General features: G+C 48.2%; 1 long non-coding RNA gene across 2 annotated transcripts in view; it reads right to left on the reverse strand.

Moving 5' to 3' along the window:
- Positions 1 to 3806: 3806 nt before the first annotated feature.
- Positions 3807 to 20379, reverse strand: part of LOC146060692 (uncharacterized) — a 37471-nt gene continuing 20898 nt past the window's right edge. For both annotated transcript variants that reach the window (XR_014470462.1, XR_014470463.1), the window contains exon 5: positions 3807 to 3992. This is a non-coding gene — a long non-coding RNA (uncharacterized LOC146060692). The remainder of the gene's footprint in view (positions 3993 to 20379) is intronic.

Genomic DNA, 20379 nt, shown 5'->3' on the forward strand with positions numbered 1-20379 from the left:
GGGTCAGCAACTGCACCAGATCTCCGGGTACCCAGCAACCTCATCACTTTAAGACCACGCTATAGGGACCCCTGGTTAGCCACTGACACTTTGCTATGCTTCCAACCCTAGTCACTGGCGCACCACAGAGAACCCCTCCTCAGTAAAGGGGCTCGCTATTGGAGACCAAGCTTGTCCCAGAGACTTACAGTAGTCAGAGGCCGGAAAGTGGGGATTTCTTTACTTCTCCCGCATTCAGAGCCGGCCTTAGGCATAGGCAAACTAGGCAATTGCCTAGGGCATTTGGATGTCTAGGGGCATCAGCAGCTTCTGCTGATTAAAATGATATGTAGCATGCCTATATTCTGTGTGTGAGTGAGGCTGTATCTGCATATGAAATAGTGTATTCATGGAAATCACTGTAACATAGCATTCCGTATGCAGGTGCAGCCACAGTCGCACACAGAATATAGGCATGCTGCATATAATTTTAATCATCGGAAGCTCCTTGTGTGTCCTGGTCACAAAACAATGCAAATAAGACAAATTTTCAGCAAAAAAGGCACCCAGTGTTAGCAGAACTGGCCAGGAGCTGCATGGCCTATTGAGGCAAGATGTATGAGGAAACATCTGTATCCAAGCAGAGGCAGAGGTCACAGTGTTAGCGGCTGTGCGAGTGCTGTCTGCGGGTGGGTTGGTTGTGCAATAGTGTTCAGCATATGTGTAAGGGGCATTATGTGTGTAATGTATAAATGCATTAATAATGTGCGACATATGAGTAACAGGCATTATGTGTGTCATGTGTGTAAGGGCATTGATAATGTGCGACATATGTGTAACAGGCATTATGTGTGTCATGTGTGTAAGGGCATTAATAATGTGCGACATATGAGTAACAGGCATTATGTGTGTTGTGTATAAGGGCATTAATAATGTGCAACATATGTGTAAGGGGCATTATGTGTGTCATGTGTATAAGGGCATTAATAATGTGCAACATATGTGTAAGGGGCATTATGTGTGTCATGTGTATAAGGGCATTAATAATGTGCAACATATGTGTAAGGGGCATTATGTGTGTCATGGGTATAAGAGCATTAATAATGTGCAACATATGTGTAACAGGCACTATGTGTGTCATGTGTATAAGGGCATTAATAATGTGCAACATATATGTAACAGGCATTATGTGTGTCATGTGTATAAGTGCATTAATAATGTGCAACATATGTGTCAGGGGCATTATGTGTGTCATTATGTGTATGAAGGGCATTAATAAAGGTTGGCATAATGTGTAAGGGGAATTATGTTTATAAGGACATTAATAATGTGTGTCATGTGTAAGGGGAATTATGTTTATAAGGACATTAATAATGTGTGTCATGTGTGGTATTATCAGGGGTGCCGAGAGAAAGGGGTAGCGGGTACAAATTACCCAGGCCAAAGTCTAATGGAAGGGCCCAGTGGGGGCCCCGGGCCCCCTCCCCTTAAGTGACAGCAGCAGCTGCAGCTCTTCTCCTCTGCCCAGCACACACTGCTTTGTGCTGGGTTGCAGTGTGGCCATGGAGGTGGTTAAAATACAATATTTTCTCAGGATTTTTTTCTAAGGGTATAATGTGAATAATGTGAGGAGTAATGTACATAAGGTAAAGTGGTACTACTGTGTGATGTAACGTGAATAAGGGACACCATCGCATGATATAATGTGAATAAAGGTGCACTACTGTGTGGCATAATTTGAATTGGGGGTACTATTGTGTGGCCATGCCCCTTCCCAGCAAGAACACACCCCTGTTTGGCCTGCGCACCAAATGTGTGCGCTGTTTCTATTTAAAATATTGCGGGTAGGAGCACCAAAATGATGACTGCTATGATGAGGGTTGATGGTGCTGGGAAAGGGGAGCAGGGTCAGAGGCGGACCTAGTGGTGGTGCTAGGGGGCACCAGCCAAAATCTTGCCTAGGGCGTCATTTAGGCTAGGGCCGGCTCTGCCCGCGTTGACCAAACCCAAGTGCAAGAGTGCCCTACAGTACCCTCTTCTAGTGACTCTGATAGTGCTACCACAAGGCACCCTCTATTGGTGAGACAGCCACATGTTTCATAAAGCACAGCGTGATCTATTGGTGACTCTGATACTTTGTCTACTCTACCCCATGCAACGCCCTCTAATGGTGGCTTCTAGTATACACAACAAATTTGTTGGCAAGCTGCTCAATCACATTGTGATGTCACTCAGTTGCTAAAAGGGAGGGGTAATTCTGGTTAGAACAAAAAAAAACATTCTGTATTCCAAATGCACACTGAGTGAGAGATATTTACATAATAACTTAATCAGATAATACAGAGATCTTGGTTGCATATATCTGCAGATATAGGGCTAAGCCATACTACTTGCCTACCTGACCCTCTCCATGAGGGAGAAAATGCTCTGTTCCTGTACTTCCCTGGTAATGTATGATTGCCATCTCCTGTGGTGAAACACCTTTCTTATCAATTAACTAGCTCACCACAGGTGATGGCAATCATACATTACTAGGGAAGTCCAGGAACAGAGCATTTTCCCTCATCGAGAGGGTCAGGTAGGCAAGTATGGGCTAAGCCCCAAGCATTAGGAGGGATTGCTGACTCCAGAGTGCCATTGGAGAAGCCAGGGGTATCTCCAGGTAAGCTGGCTCTCAGATGTTGTAAGCCATTATCATGTGGCCTTACACTGGGCTATTAGACCCAGACATATTTGTTATTGTTTATGGGATGGGTTTGGGGGTGTGGTGCCGCTTGTGTTGGTATGGCTGGGTTGCTTCAGGTCAGCACACCCTAACACTTTATTAACACTTATATTTTTTCCTCTATCACATTATATATATTTTGTATTATTTTAATCACACCTCTCACTCCCTTACATAGCACTTATGTGCTTCTTATTAACCCCTATTAATTTTCATTTGTGTGCTGCCCTGAAGTGGTCGGCCTGTGCCAGCATGATGGGGGCCCACACCCCAGACCCATACCCAGTATTAGGGACCCCCAGTGACACAGAGACGCCTTGATGTACGGCCTGGGGGCTTAGCCCTATATCTGCAGATATATGCAACCAAGATCTCTGTATTATCTGATTATTATGTAGATATCTCTCACTCAGGGTGAGATATACTAAGCTTCAAAAGTGATAAAATGAAGAGTGATAAACAACCAGCCAATCAGCTCCTGTCTGACATTTTCCAAACATAGTTTGTGACATAGTAGTAAGGAGCTGATTGGCTGGCTGATTATCACTCTCCATTTTATCACTTTTGAAGCTTAGTGCATCTGGCCCTCAAACATACTCCACAGCACCCTCTTTTTGTGTTCGCAATTTACAGCACCCTCTATCTGCAACCACCGGTATACATCCATTAAGCCTGTTTACAGTGACCTCCAGCGGATTACAAATAACTGTGCACAGTTTCAATTCTCTGTATCATTCTCCTTGGAGGACATTATTCCTTGGGACAGTTTAGGTCCCAAACGAACTGAGCTCAGTAGGTATAGCACTGCCTAGCGAATAATACGGACAACGATTATATACATATACTGTATGCCTAATTATTATTTTCTGACTGTGATGTCCTTATGGAAATGTTAAAAGTATAATTGATGCAAGTTATTCTCCAATAATTAAAGTGTATTTTGATTATATAGTCTGTGACTACAATGTATGAGAATATCCTATACCCCATCAGTCCAACATTTTATTGTTCTTATATGACATTAATCATATTTCACTTACAGCAGTGACCGGTTCCTGCAAAATAAAACTTTGTCACTGCAAATTGTTGTGGTCTTTACTCTGTGGGGTCCTTGTTTGGGTGTTCCCTCTGCTGCCACGGGCTCTTGCTGAAGAGGCTGTTAGAAGGTCCCGAGTCAACGGACATCACCTTCATGGAGAACAGGTATGACATTGCTCTGTTACAGGGGTTCTGTTGCATGAGGAGCTGTGTGCAGGAGGAGTTTGGCAGCAGCCGACACATGTGGTGCCTGTAGCATGCAGGAGAGAATAAAATGCAACAGTCAGGATCCGGCTTCTTGATCTTGGTACTCTAACCCACACTGGCCCCATCCAGCCCAAACAGTGACACCATTAGCCTGACAACCCCATTCATGTTGGCTGGCAATACTGACCACTATCCCATCCATGCCAGTACCAGTAGGCCACACCAGATAAGTGTATAGGAGCTGACAGCCTCAGCATACCCCCGATTGGAGAATAAGTTGATAGGGCATTTGTACCCAGTTTGTTACAGGAGATGTTTGCTGTCAATAACCCCTTTCACACAGCCCAAAAAACCCGGTACTTATATGTTAGTTGGGCGTTCACTAAGCAATTTGCTTAGTGGGCTATTCTGCGTAGGGAAATCGTATCGCATCGCATGGGCCAATTTAGGCCCATGCGATGTGCAATGCGATTTTCCTATGTAATTTATTCACTGTTCTCTCAGCCCCGGGCCATCGCATTGCATCGCATCGCTTCTGCCTGTGATTTTATAGGGTGTGCGATGCCATGACATTAGGTATTCAATAATATGATTGTATGTCCCAAAAATAGGTTTGACGCACACCCCACTATCCACACCACCCCGAAGCGTGGCGAGTGTCAGGAGCCAGGTTTTATGGTTCAATCTGTTTTGTTTCTGTTTGGCTTTTGACTCACTGGTGACCTCCAGTGGTAGGTCTGTTGCCATTACAGCCCTGTGTTCTTTGAGCTATCATTCACAGGCTGTGAGTTATTAGCTCGTTAATCAGGAGCAGCCTGGAGATTCACCAGCTGTTTCAATCACCTGAGGCCTTTATAAGCCATGCTCTCCTGGGGATCTCTGCCAGTGATAGCTTGTTGTTTCTCTGTGCTGGTAGCTGCACATATACTGCTCTCTGGTCCTAGGTCCTGCTCCTGTTCCATTCAGTCTGGATTCTGTCGGAGTCCTTCTCACTTCAGTCTGGGTCCTGTTTACAGTCTTGTCCTGTGTCGTCTGGGTCCAGTCAAGTGTCCTATCCTGCTGCAGTCTGGATCAAATATCATTGTCCCCTTGCTGTCCTAGTCCAGGGACCTCCAGCCGTGGTGCAGCCATTGTCCAGCTGCCGTCTCACTGCGGTCACTGTGCAGCCGTAGTCCAGCCGTTATCCAGCCGCCCGATTGCTGCGGTCAGTGTCCAGTCTTGGGCCGGTCACGTAAGTGCTCCAGTGGAGCCTGGTTCCATATTCTTTATTCCTACGGGCAAGCGGCCCTTCCTCCTTAGTTATAATCAGTATTATCCTGGTTCTGCTCTCCGTGGTTCGGAGAGGCCCACAACTGTGGGTTTAAGTCTGTTTTGGGGTACCGTCACTTTAAGAGTACTATTTTTATGTTGGCGTGTGTTTGGTTTGGTGGCACCCTATTGTTGCTTTGTTCTGGTGTTTGCGACTCGGTCGCGCTGTCCCGTCCTTGGCCTGGTGCCGGTTAGTCAGGGGTTTTTTCAGGTAGGCCCGTTAGTTAGATCTGCCTTTTGAGATACCCCCTGGCGATCGCTCACCCCTTGTCACCACATAACACCTGGCTGCATCGGGGTCGGAGCAGGCTTAACCGGCTCCTTCGAACGCGGCGGCTACAGGCGAAGCCTAGCACTACCGCAGGGGTATTCCATCTGCCCGGGGGACTCAACAGAGTCAGTGTAGGGTTTCGCTGTGGCCGTTCTAACCAGCGGTCCCGGCTACGGGCTCACGCCTGATCTCCAGCTCCCTGCCTCCTGCATCCTCACGTACTGTCTCCGGTTTTCCACGGTGGGTAACCCCCAAGTCCGTAACATTATCACTGGCCATACCGATATATGCATGTGTTCACAGTAGTCATAGGTATACATGCATATATAAAATTTTGTTTCAAGGTGATTTGGGTGTTTTTGATTGGTTGCAGGACTTATAGATTAGTCCATATTAAGATTTTTTTTTCTTCCCGCATTTTGCCCGTTACAGGGTTTTGCTTTATTTAGCTTGCCCAGTTGGTCTTGTCTGTTTGTTTCATTGCTGTACTTATCATGCAGGCCTTGCAAGCTTCCTTGATGGCCTTAAATACGGCCTTTACAGAATTAAAACCTGAGCTGGTTAAGGGTCTGCAGCAGTCATTTCTGCAATTGCAAGATCTGTTAACCCAAATTTTCCAGGATCTGTCTGAGGTTTTTGGGGCTCAACCAGCTCCTAGGGAGACCCTGGCTAAGGGGGTACTCAGTCAAACTTCAGATCAGGAGATTCAGAAGGGACATAGAAGTTTTTTAAGGCCAAGGCTCACACCAGAAGAGCGGCGACGGCGTAAAAACTTTAACCTATGTCTGTATTGTGGGGAATCAGGCCACTTTCTCCAGTATTGCGAATTACACAGACCTTGTGGTGGTACCGGGAAGGATTTTCCCCAATCCAAGTGGTATCAGGAGGTTACATCTATACCTGTCTCCTCTAAGCAGGAGGAACCTGACCACACCCCCCACATACGTAGCGCTCCGACTTACAACTGGGGTCCTAGGACTAGAGCGCCCCATGTTGTGGTACGGAATCAGACAGGAATGTGGAATTCATCCACAAAGATTCCAGACAGAAAGACGTTGGATGCTAGTCTTCCAGTCAGGGAGCTCAACGTTCTTTCAATGTTGGAGTTGCTAAGTCCTGTAGAGGAGTCTCAGGTTTTTCCCTCAAAAGGGGCTTCAAGTGGCATAATCCCAGAGGGGGTCCTTGAAACAGTCGCCCCTAAGAGGGTCTTGGGGAACTTAACCCCACATGGAGTTATGAAGGTCATTGCTCCTGATGAGGCCTTGGGAGGCATAACTCCGAAAAAAGAATCCCTGACATCAGTCTCAGCCGGGATTTCTAGTGACATCTTCCCCGATCTTGGGGTTCTCGGTGTTGCCTCTGAGGTTGTGGATCCAGGAGTCCCGGTCTCCTTAGGCGAGTCCGATGCGGGGGGCTCATCTAGTGGCAAGGGCGCTTGGGGCTCATTGAACGTTTCTGGTGCTCGAGGTCAGTCGAGCCAATTTGATGCCCAAGGCCCGCCGGGCGTGTCTGATGATACTCCTAACACTCCATACTTCGATGGAGATTTGGCCCAGCTCCGACCAATTGCTCAGCAATTCCTCGCTAAAATGGACTTCTCACATAATATGAAGATAACTCCTTCTTCTGCTGTCCGTTATCTCTTATCATGCTTTAGAGGAAGAGCTTTGGAGTGGGTTAAACCTCTCATAGAGGCTGACGATCCCATCCTAAGGGATCTTCCGGGTTTCCTAAAAACCGTGCGGAAAGTGTTCAGCCCAAAGGCCGTAGCCCCGAGTGGGGGCCCAAAGGCCGTAGCCCCGAGTGGGGGCCCAAAGGCCGTAGCCCCGAGTGGGGGCCCAAAGGCCGTAGCCCCGAGTGGGGGCCCAAAGGCCGTAGCCCCGAGTGGGGGCCCAAAGGCCGTAGCCCCGAGTGGGGGCCCAAAGGCCGTAGCCCCGAGTGGGGGCCCAAAGGCCTGTTTCGCCCCGGAAGGTGGGCAAGTCTGTTTCGCCCCAGAAGGGGGGCAAGTCTGTTTCGCCCCAGAAGGGGGGCAAGTCTGTTTCGCCCCAGAAGGGGGGCAAGTCTGTTTCGCCCCAGAAGGGGGGCAAGTCAGTCCGGTCCCTGAGGGGGACTCTGCCAGTCCGGTCCCTGAGGGGGACTCTGCCAGTCCGGTCCCTGAGGGGGACTCTGCCAGTCCGGTCCCTGAGGGGGACTCTGCCAGTCCGGTCCCTGAGGGGGACTCTGCCAGTCCGGTCCCTGAGGGGGACTCTGCCAGTCCGGTCCCGGAAGGGGACTCTGCCAGTCCGGTCCCTGAGGGGGACTCTGCCAGTCTGGGCCCTGAGGGGGGCTCAGTCCATCTAGCCTCAAGTGGTATCATAGAAGCTGTGTCCCTGGAAGGGGTGGCCATATCCTTGTCTGAGGTCCCAAAGACCACAGCCTCAGCGAGGCTCTTGAGGGACGCAAACCCAGTGAGCATTTCTGTCTTGCCAGCTTCTCGGGAGGCTTCAGAAATCTTAGACCCAAAGGTTGTTGTTCCCATAGAGAATTCCAGTTCTGAGGTCCCAGAGGTGGATGTCCCTACGTCCATCATTTTTGATGGAGATCTTGCCCATTTTATTGCCCTGGTTAAACACTATACTTCCCTTTTTGAATCAGGACCAGCTTCAGGGGTCACTTGGACTAATATTATATACCTCCTCATTTCTGCCTTTAGGGGTAGACCTCAGACATGGGCTTACAAGCTGATCAGGTGTTGTGACCCTTGCCTTCAGGATCTCTCCTCTTTTTGTGATGCTGTTATTAAGAAGTTCAGTCCCAAAAAGAAGGATGGGGTTCCACCAGCTCCTGGAAATGTGGTGCCCAGCATAAGCCAGGGGCTTAAGGACCTGGCTTCTGGAGACTCAGTCTCTGTTTGTTCATTCTTCGGCCTCATCGCTTGGTCCGGAATCCAGGAGTTTAGCTATTGGTTTTGTCTCACTGACTCCTGACAAAAAATTTTTGGACACATCTGGTACCTGTAATTCTGGGTCTAGGGAATCCAATAAGAGTTCTGCCTATGGCCAATTAAGACATTCTTCCCTTTCTGAGATTCCATCTGTTAAAAAGACTCTCATGATCTCCTCAGATCGAGACTTCAACTCTGTTTCTGATTTGGTAACCCATAGCTGTGATTTGATAGAAGGTACCATCAGATCTGATAATGTGTGGGGCCTTAAACTGCTGATTCCATCAAAATCTAGGAAAAAGAAAAAGAAGAAGCATTAATCTTTTTCCGCATTCCTGGATCATCTTGTTTGTCTTTTTGGTTGTGCCCTGTGGTCACCCTCTAGGGGGGGCACTGAGACAAGCCGTGGTTTTAGCTTGTGTTCACCTTTCTGTTGCCTTTGCCCCGTTTTCCAGGGTCCGGATGCTCATTATTTTTTGGAGGTCTGGATTTTGGGGTCTGTTGACCCCTCCTCAAGGGGGGGGTACTGTCAGGAGCCAGGTTTTATGGTTCAATCTGTTTTGTTTCTGTTTGGCTTTTGACTCACTGGTGACCTCCAGTGGTAGGTCTGTTGCCATTACAGCCCTGTGTTCTTTGAGCTATCATTCACAGGCTGTGAGTTATTAGCTCGTTAATCAGGAGCAGCCTGGAGATTCACCAGCTGTTTCAATCACCTGAGGCCTTTATAAGCCATGCTCTCCTGGGGATCTCTGCCAGTGATAGCTTGTTGTTTCTCTGTGCTGGTAGCTGCACATATACTGCTCTCTGGTCCTAGGTCCTGCTCCTGTTCCATTCAGTCTGGATTCTGTCGGAGTCCTTCTCACTTCAGTCTGGGTCCTGTTTACAGTCTTGTCCTGTGTCGTCTGGGTCCAGTCAAGTGTCCTATCCTGCTGCAGTCTGGATCAAATATCATTGTCCCCTTGCTGTCCTAGTCCAGGGACCTCCAGCCGTGGTGCAGCCATTGTCCAGCTGCCGTCTCACTGCGGTCACTGTGCAGCCGTAGTCCAGCCGTTATCCAGCCGCCCGATTGCTGCGGTCAGTGTCCAGTCTTGGGCCGGTCACGTAAGTGCTCCAGTGGAGCCTGGTTCCATATTCTTTATTCCTACGGGCAAGCGGCCCTTCCTCCTTAGTTATAATCAGTATTATCCTGGTTCTGCTCTCCGTGGTTCGGAGAGGCCCACAACTGTGGGTTTAAGTCTGTTTTGGGGTACCGTCACTTTAAGAGTACTATTTTTATGTTGGCGTGTGTTTGGTTTGGTGGCACCCTATTGTTGCTTTGTTCTGGTGTTTGCGACTCGGTCGCGCTGTCCCGTCCTTGGCCTGGTGCCGGTTAGTCAGGGGTTTTTTCAGGTAGGCCCGTTAGTTAGATCTGCCTTTTGAGATACCCCCTGGCGATCGCTCACCCCTTGTCACCTGGCTGCATCGGGGTCGGAGCAGGCTTAACCGGCTCCTTCGAACGCGGCGGCTACAGGCGAAGCCTAGCACTACCGCAGGGGTATTCCATCTGCCCGGGGGACTCAACAGAGTCAGTGTAGGGTTTCGCTGTGGCCGTTCTAACCAGCGGTCCCGGCTACGGGCTCACGCCTGATCTCCAGCTCCCTGCCTCCTGCATCCTCACGTACTGTCTCCGGTTTTCCACGGTGGGTAACCCCCAAGTCCGTAACAGCGAGCACAGCGGAACGCGTCCTCCGACTTTTTTCATTACCCAACTATCCATGTTGGCGTGGAGTTGAGTTTATATAGTGTGGTGAGCGCAGAGAGCCACCGAGCCCGAAGCATGACGAGCGCAGCGGAATACATGTAAAGTACATCTCGCACTACCACTGAACTCGGTCGGCATTAAATCTCGCCCGATTGTACATGTTCCACAGCACCCTTTATTTGAAGTACATTCAACTAAATACTTACAGCACCCTCTATTGGAAGCTTATGCAGTACTAATATACAGTGACCGCTGTTCGATTACAAATACTGTGCACAGTACAAATGTACTTTACCGCGCCCTCTGTAGGACATTCATGCATGGAACACTATATTACAAGTTCAACCATACTTTGCAACTATATTGCCACCTTGTGGACAGTTTACTCCTTAGAGCAGGCATGTCCAACGTTGGCCCTCCAGATGTTTTGAAACTACACATCCCAGCATGCTTTGCAATAGTTTTAGCATTCTCTAATTGCAAAACTGTGGCAAAGCATGCTGGGATGTGTAGTTTCATAACATCTGGAGGGCCAACGTTGGACATGCCTGCCTTAGAGATTGCTTGACAGAAAAGCTTATTATTTTATTGTGCTTTGATTGATGATTATCTTTGATGTTATTTTATGGTAAGTGACTTGCAATTATCTGATATTATTTCATGTGCTAGTGAGAAGTTATACATACTAGTTATACAAGATGTAATTTAACCTGAGTACCGCATTGATGCATAATGTATGCAATTGGTAGTAACCAACATTTCAATTGCATCGGTGACCAGTTAATCCCCTGGTTAATAAATATTGTTGTCACTTTGTGCACTAGTTATTGTGTGGGACTCTCTTGGGGTGCTCATTCTTCTGCCACAGGCTCCTGTCAGGAAGAAGTCGTTGAGTGCTGAACCCACCCATCATCTGGAAACCAGGTACGACACTACACCATCACAGGGGTGTAGTGTTACACATGCTCATATCTCCAGCCTGACACCTTCTCCCCCCCAAACACACCCACACAAGAATGCCACCCTCTATCCCCTAACGCATCTACACCACCAGACTCTCAGCATCTATCTTCTATCAGATACAGGTGCATCAGCCAACCAGGGATCTTCCTATGCCTTCTATTGCCAATCCACCCCTGTGTGGAGGACTTTAGCAGATCAGTATGGATTAGACACCAACTTTCAAAAGCATAATTTTGTTCTGAGCAACAATATAGACTTGTAAGAACTGGTTCCGCGGCTTCTAGAACAAATACACACCATTTTTTTTTTTTTTGCATACGGCATATTTTATTTGCACATGGAATTTTATATATTGAAATATAAATATATGCAATAGATATTTAGAGACATATTTGGGATCATATTAGATCGCATATGATAAGCTGTCGCAGGGCAGTGCAGACCTCCTGATGGATCTCTGATGCCCCAAACCCCCTCCCCCCCTCCCCTTCTTTTCAAACACCTCTGCCAGTTGATCAGGCTGGCAGGCCTTCGGAAAAATACTTTGCGATTGCAGCACCCTGCGCATGCACAGTTTCTAACCAACAGAAAACTGCTTCAATGATTATTTTTGCTTTCAATATTGAATTAACCCTATGAAGTGGATGGAGGGATATCTAATTAGGCTAAATAAAACATTGGATGCAAAAAAAGTCACAAATTTTTCCTGATTTTTTTTTTTACCGGGTATACTATATATTAGATCATTCATAAAAATCAATAAAACCTGTGGGTGACATTCTATTGGTTGAGATTTTTTAGACTTTTGCGATTTTTTTCGCAAAAACGTCCGAAATCGCATTTTTTTCCATTTTCGCATATTTAATGAGCTCCGAAAATGTGAAAAAATGCGATTTTTGCCAACAAGTTGGACACACTGGAAATGCGATGGCTGCTTTTCGCAGCACATCGCATCCAGATGTTTTCACATGGAAAAGTATACAAATCGCATATTTAATGGTATGCGATTTGTATAAAGTGTGACTATAATTCGCTCAAAAATCAGACCAGGTTCTGATGGGCGAATTAGCCAGAAACCTGCACAGATCGCAATGTTCTGTGCAGGTTTCTGGTAAAAAAAAAAAAAAAAAAAAACAGTTAAAAAAAAAAAAAAAAAAACGAGCGCGGGGTCCCCCGCCCGAGCATAACCAGCCCGGGCTCATTGAGCTGGTGCTGGTGACATAAAATCAGGTTCCCCGACAAATAGGGGTCCCCTTGATTTCATGAAACCAGCACCAGGCTCAAGGTCCGGCGCTGGTTCCCAAAATACAGGGGACAAAATGACTAGGGGTCCCCCGTATTTTAAGAACCAGCACCGGATCCAACCAGCCAGCGGGGTAATGCCACAGCCGGGGGACAAAAAATGGCCCGCTGGCACTTGTACTTCTACAGTACAAAAAATAGTGAAATAACACACACACTGACACCCTGAAAAATAAAAGTTTAATACACACATAACACACACACTGATACTTACCTACCTTGAGCCCGTTGGTCGGTCCCTGGATCCTGGGTCCGGGCTCCGGGGCTCCAGGGCAGAAGAGTCCGGTTCCGGGGCCTTGGTCCCGGTTCCGGGGCTGGTCCTGGGGTTCCGGGGCTAGTCCGGGGTCCAGGATCTGATTAAGTCTACAGGGGTACCTGAGGAACGAAATCCTACTCACCTGGTCCCCGGCGACGACATCGGCATCCTCTCCGGCAGACGCGCTGCTCCCGGCTGCTGTGGTCCCCGCTCTCGGACTGAAGAGGCGAAGTAGTAGTAGTAGTAGTAGTAGTACGTTTATTTATAAGGCGCCACAAAGTGTCCGCAGCGCCGTACATAGCAAACAAAAAAAAACAAATTACAAGGTAACGTACAGGGTGTGTAGAAAGATACAGTATAAATAGGGGTATAGCTGGTAGAACTAAAATCAGCATCAGTTCAGAAGTAGGTGTCAAAATAGTCAAGGAGACCGAAGATGAAGTAGAGGAAGGGAAGAACAGGACAGGAGCACAGGTGAGGTAATGAGGTAGGGTGAGTACGTGAGGAAGGAGGGCCCTGCTCATAAGAGTTAACATACTAAAAATAGGTGGGTGGACGAACGAAATACAATAGGATAAGTAGGAACGGAGGGGAACGGAGGCAGGATAGGAGGATCAAAAGAGGTTAGGAGGAGGGATAGGCTAGTCGAAAAAAGTGGGTTTTGAGGGAGCGCTTGAAGGAGGTAAGGGAATCAGATAGCCTGATGGGTGGCGGGAGGTTGTTCCAGTGCAGGGGGGCAGCGCGAGAGAAATCTTGGACACGGGAGTGGGAGGAGGTGATTAGGTGAGAGGTCAGTCGGCGGTCAGCGATGGAGCGAAGAGGACGGGAGGGAGTGTGGATAGAGATCAGTGAAGAGAGGTAGGGAGCTGTGGAGGAGGAGAGAGCCTTGTAGGTGGTGGTGAGGAGTTTAAAGAGAACTCGGAAAGGAATGGGGAGCCAGTGAAGAGATAAACAGAGGGGGGAGGCGGAGGTAGAGCGGCGGGAGAGGAAGATGAGCCTAGCAGCAGCGTTAAGAATGGATTGGAGAGGTGCGAGGCGGGTGAGAGGTAGCCCAGAGAGAAGGATGTTGCAGTAGTCAAGGCGGGAGATGACAAGAGAGTGAATGAGAATTTTGGTCGAGTCAGTGGAGAGGAATGGTCTGATGCATGAGATGTTGCGTAGGTGAAAGCGGCAAGACTGTGAGAGAGCACGAATGTGGGGGGTGAAAGAGAGGGAGGAGTCAATGATGACACCGAGGCAGCGCGTTTGGTCGGTGGACGTGATCTCGGTTTCACCAATGCTGATGGAGATAGTGGGAGAAGAGGGGATGTTCGGGGGATGGAAGATTAGAAGTTCAGTTTTAGCCATGTTTAGTTTCAGGAAGCGTTGGGTCATCCAGGCTGAGATGGCCGTGAGGCATTCGGAGACCTTGGACAGAAGTGATGGGGATAAGTCGGGGGAGGAGAGATAGATTAGGGTATCATCAGCATAAAGGTGGTAATGAAAACCATAGGAGCTGATGAGGGTGCCCAGAGAGGTGGTGTAGAGGGAGAAGAGGAGAGGGCCAAGGACTGACCCTTGGGGAACACCGACTGGCTGGGGGGTAGTAGGAGAGGAGGAGCTCGGAGTGGAGAAGAGATTTTCATCTACCGCGCCTTTCCTCCGGATGATTCTATTGGTCGGCTAGCGGCCAATCAGGAGCCGACTTTCTCGGCTCCTGATTGGCCGCTAGCCGGCCAATGGAATCATTCTGAGAAGAGGCGCGGAAGATGAAAATCTCTTCGCCTCTTCAGTCCGAGAGCGGGTACCACAGCGTCTGCCGGAGAGGATGCCGATGTCGTCGCCGGGGACCAGGTGAGTAGGATTTCCTTCCTCAGGTACCCCTGTGGACTTCATCGGATCCTGGACCCCGGACCAGCCCCGGAACCCCAGGACCAGCCCCGGAACCAGGACCAAGGCCCCGGAACCGGACTCTTCTGCCCTGGAGCCCGGACCCAGGATCCAGGGACCGACCTACGGGCTCAAGGTAGGTAAGTATCAGTGTGTGTGTTATGTGTGTATTAAACTTTTATTTTTCAGGGTGTCAGTGTGTGTGTTATTTCACAATTTTTTGTACTGTAGAACTACAAGTGCCAGCGGGCCCTTTAATGCCCCGCATGCTGGGACTTGTGGTTCTCCAAGTCCCAGCATGCGGGGGAGGCTTGCTGGGACTCATAGTTCGCCAGTAGAAAACAATAGTTTTTCTGCTTTTTTTTTACACAGTCCATCAGCCCGATGCCCACCGCCCAGGGGCATCGGGGACAGCCCCGGACTTTCAGCATGGGCTGGTAAGTCCTGGAGGGGGGGGACCCCTTCATTGGGGGGTCCCCACTTCCCCAGGACCCCTGCCCATGCTGACCAGCCACTGGGATAATGCTTTGGCCGCGGGACCTTATATAATAAGTGTCCCCCGGATGTGGCATTACCCCGCTGGCTGGTTGGGTCCGGTGCTGGTTCTTAAAATACGGGGGACCCCTAGTCATTTTGTCCCCCGTATTTTGGGAACCAGCGCCGGACCTTGAGCCTGGTGCTGGTTTCATGAAATCAAGGGGACCCCTATTTGTCGGGGACCCTGATTTTATGTCACCAGCACCGGCTCAATGAGCCCGGGGCTGGTTATGCTCTGGCGGGGGACCCCGCGCTCGTTTTTTTTTTTTATTTGCGCTTTCCTGCAAACTTGCGATTTTCAGACATGAAAATCGCACATTTTCAGGACTAAAGACATCGCACCACCTTGCACCTATTCGCACTATTTGGCCCGTTTTTCGCATCTCATTAAATATGCGAAAAACGGGGCAATCTTGCGATTTGAAAAAGTGCGAAGTGGTGCGATAAAAAAAACGCGCATTTATCTCATCCCATAGAATGTCACCCTTAGTGTTTTTGCAGCCTCTGGGATTTTGTTTGCCTGCACCCTCCAGCTTATCAAGGCATATTGGATAGCCCTTGGGGATACAATTACCTGCTGCAAATTATTGAGGGCAATTGAATAACCCCCTACCCCCCATACAATTTGAACGCCATTGATGAGATTGAGCCCATGACCTCCTCAGTGCTGTGAGACAGTAATGCTAACCATTACACCATCCATCCTGACCTGTCCCAATACTGTCTCATACCTCCCAACTTTTCTTGTTTAGAAATTGGGTTCCGCTGGCCGGAAAAGGGAGGCAAAGGGGCTGTGGCTTAGCACTGTGATCCCTGTTTTGTCACTTTGGGGGTGTGTCCAGTGCTTCCTGAGCAGCTAGGCAGCCCGCCAGCTCCATCACTGCACTAGGGATATGCCGTGTGCATGCGTGCTGCATCTCTTCAGTGATCATCAACTGCTCTGCAGTGCAGAGCGGCAATGATCTCTGGTTCCCCCTGACTGCCCCGCCCCTGGGACACTGCAACTCATAGGAGGAACAATAGGACAGGCTCCAATTAGAGTGACTTCCTGCTGTAATCGGGACAGTTGGGAGTTATGCTCTGTCTCAATGATGTGTAAATGTGCTTGCTTATGGTGTGTAACCTAATGAATAATCATTGTTGGCTTTTTTCCTACACATCAAAAGATTGAACCCAGGGGCCTCAATATACAGCTCTCAGGCACAAAACTATGCATAGTTTAACTGTGGATCTTAGAGCACAACATACAGTAGGTTGTACATGCTGCCCCCTAAGCCTGCTCTGGTGTGTGTTTTACTTGTTTCCATTCTTCATCAGTATATATGTGACAGCTACAGCAGTGGTTCCCAAACTTTTTTGGATCACGGCACCCTAGAGTATCAGATTTTTTTTCATGGCACCCCTAGGCAAAAAATTAGATACCAAAAACTTCAGAAAAAAATATTAAATTAAACAAGTTGCGCATTATATGTCCTCTTTAGGTCCAGTTATGTGAGTAATGAGGAACATGATTCACTTCTGTTAATCCACATGTTATAATTGGCAGTCACAAGTACTGATTTTCCTTATTAATTTGACCATATATCATTTGAATTTGTCCTGGACCACCAACCCAGGGCACCCCTGCAAGTGCTCCGCGGCACCCCTGGGAGCCACGGCACACAGTTTGGGAACCACTGAGCTACAGTATTGCTATGTTGGTCTACAAGTACCAGTTCAGTGGTTAATAGCAGTCAGGTTCTGCTTTGATGTTTACTGCCTCATACTAAATTATATATTTTACTTTGTACAAGTGTTACCTAAAAACAGCGACATGCAGTAACATAACTCTAGCAAATACAAAAACTAGGTAAGAGCAGTGGTGTAGATAGGTGCCACAGTGCCCGGAGCAAGGGCATGTTTCACCCCCCCCCACCCCCACCCCATTTGTAGTAGGTGGGGCTCTTGTGCGGCAAAAAGGGGACACAGCCTAACATTATACCACACACCGTAATGCCCATTGCACATTTTAGCAAACTTTGTAATACCCATTACACATAAAGCCATCTGACGTAATGCCAATTATACATAAGGTCACACATAATGCCCATTACATTATACATAACAAACCGTAATGCCCATTACACATCTGACACATAAGTGCCACTTACCTTCATGCTCATTGCTAGGAACTTCTTGCTCGATGCCATGGGGGACTGAAATTGCTCGTTCCCAAGGGGGACTAAAATTGCTCATTGCCAAGGGGGACTATAACTGCTCCTTGCCAAGGGGGACTATAACTGCTCCTTGCCATGGGGGACTGCAGCCCACCTACCAGGTCAGGGGGAGGCAGCGCATACAGCAATGTCTGTGTAGCAGGGGCAGGGGAGGAGTCCTCCTTATTTCTGCTGCGCAGCGCTGCCCAGGAGCCGGCCCGAGCAGCAGCTTGGCCAGGGAGAAGACCATGACGTCATCGGTTTCGTGCACGCTGGGCTGAATTAGTGAGCGCCAGACTCCTGGCTCATTTGCGGAGGGGGGGCGGCCCCTGCACCCCGGTGGCACCCTGCGCCCTATCGACGCCCGGAGTGTGTGCTCCACTGGCTCCACCCCCCCTACGCTTCTGAGTGAAACGTAGCGCATTTTGGGGGTAATTCAACAGAGTGGCTTGATGCAAAACTCCCCCCCCCCCCCCCCCCCCAATGCCGAGTCCACTAACACATTCCCTCACATGCCTCCAATAGCAGGAGAAATCGTTCGATTGTCGCCGACCATCGAATGATTTCTCCTGCCTTTGGAAACTGACTTTTATTTCTTCTGCAAATCGCCAAAGACAGTGGGCAGTATTCAATGAGAAAAATTCGCTGTGATTTCTGGAGAGTTTGTGCTTTTCACGCGGTGGAGAGAGGTTTTTTTTCTCCAAAGGCGAGCCACCCTATTCAATGTGAAATATTCTCCGTCTTTCTAAGTGATTCTCGCCGTCTCTCTCCGTGTAGAAATTCTCCATCTTTTGATGGAGAGCAGGAATGTGAACTTTTAAACTAAAAGGGTGTTTTTTTTAATTTTGGTGTAAAAAAATCAGGTTTTTTTTTCTGTGAAGGGCCATGTTATTTTTATTCATGTGCCTATAGCACATGAATATATATTTAATTTAAAAAAAAAATATTTTTTTACATTTTTTTTTTTTTTTTACACAGTGCAGCCAGCAGGGGGCCGGAGCGCTCGAGCCGCTCATTAGATATTCATATATTCACTGCACCCGATGCACGTTCGGGTACAGTGAATACTGGGTCCCCCGCTGGCTATAGGGGGGGCAGCCTGTGCTGCCTGGGTCCAGGGGAGCCCTGCTCCCCACCCCATATCCCCTGCAGCAGCCAAGAGAGACTTTAATCTCTCTTGGCTGCTACGTCCCCTGGCTCCCTGCCGCGGACGCTCGTCCGCTGCAGGGGTTAAGACTCGCCGCGAGTGGCGGCGAGTCTTTAACACGTTGAATAGGGGGAGCAGGAGGCTCCGGAACACGGAGAGTGCATGGCGAGAGAAAAAATCTCTCGCCATGCACGGAGAATATTTGACATTGAATACTGCCCAGTGTGGGCGCTGATGTCTTGTGATAGGCATCGGCCCACCTGCATACCCACTGGAACTCCCAACGTTTTTTGGGCATTCCCATGGTCCGGTGCCATCTCTGCCCCCATGGCCCTCCCTCCCTGCAACGAACGGCCCGGCGAGTGTGTAACTCGCTGAAGCCGGTCATTACTGGGGTCTGCACATGTGCAAATCCGCGCTTGTGCAGGCCCCCAAACATTGGAATGGGGCCGAATTTATCCCGTTCCGAGTGTTGTTGAATTAGGCCCTTTATTTGAATGTTAAGGCTGCACAATTATAATGTTTAATTATAAATCAGGCATTTACACTAAATACAAAAATAATGAATGAATCCAAAATGTATCATCTGTCCAATTCAAATAAATTAAATGACAATTGAATTGAAAAGATAACTAATACAAGGAGCGGCTTCAAAGCTCTTGGAGAAAGCCAAACTATTACCAAGTTGGTATCAAATTGACAATTTGGCAATTAGGAGAAAAAACATTTGCCCTGAAATTCCAAGCAGGAGCTCTTGCAAGGTCAGGGAACCATTATTGCTGCATTTTGCATCAGCTGACATGTGGCAACAATAATGATTCACTGCACTGCAAATTGGTCTAAAAGCATTCGATTCTTGCAGCCAGCGTCTACTCTTGCAACCAGAGGGGCTGGGGGCATAGCCAGCAGTTCACAGAGCTGCAGAGCATGCCCCCACAGTGGCAAAAATGGGGTGTAGCCTCACGGCAGTGCCACGGGTATAGACCACACCCCCTTTTGGGTAGCCCCCCCCCCCCATAAAAAAAATCGTCACTGTCCCGCCTCCCTGTCTCTGAATGTTGGGAGGTATGAATATTGTAAATATGGGTTGTTAGTGTTTGTTGTGATCAGTGGTTGGGTTGAGTGAATGTATTCAGACAGTCTTACCACAGCCAATTTCATATACACTGCATGTACCACTATTCTACAATAAACCTCTCTTTTACTATTTATTTGTATTATTATTATGTGCATGCAGTGACATCTAGTGGACATACACAAGTCTACATGTTTGATGTAACTGACAGATTTCTCAGCTTTGTCACATAAATGAAAGATATGTCACTTTCTTAATGTTATTTAATTGATTGTATAGTGTGCTTCACATACTTGCTACCATTTAGTTAATTAGGAGAGAAAGCGAAACAACTCTGTAAAATAGGGAACACTACCTAAAACTTCATGACATTTGCATATGACAATTTATTGTTATATACCAGTGATGGCTAACCTTGACACTCCAGCTGTTTTTGAACTATACATCCCAGCATGCCCTGCATCAGTTTTAGCATGGCCAAATAGTAAAACTGTAGCAGGGCATGCTGGGATGTGTAGTTCAACAGCTGGCGTGTCAAGGCTAGCCATCACTGTTATATACTGATCTAATGTCCCATTTTAGAGCATTTTCTTTTGTCTCCTCTCTGTCTGTACTATATCAGTGCTCACTGCGAGTGCCTCAATTTCTAGATGTCTATATTATGGGGGTTATTTTAATTTCTTCGGTCCCCCGTACATTTGCACAGAGACCAATGGCTTGTGTTTGCGCATGCGCAGACGCATTTCTGTGCATGTGCAGACACAGGGAGGGAGCAGGCACGGCAAACTACAAGTTTGCCGTACCGTTTGCCCCTAGCAGTGCAGGGGGGGGGCTTAGGGCGGC

Source organism: Crinia signifera, chromosome 2 (genome assembly GCF_055691185.1).
Source record: "Crinia signifera chromosome 2, ASM5569118v1, whole genome shotgun sequence".
Lineage (NCBI taxonomy): Eukaryota > Metazoa > Chordata > Amphibia > Anura > Myobatrachidae > Crinia > Crinia signifera.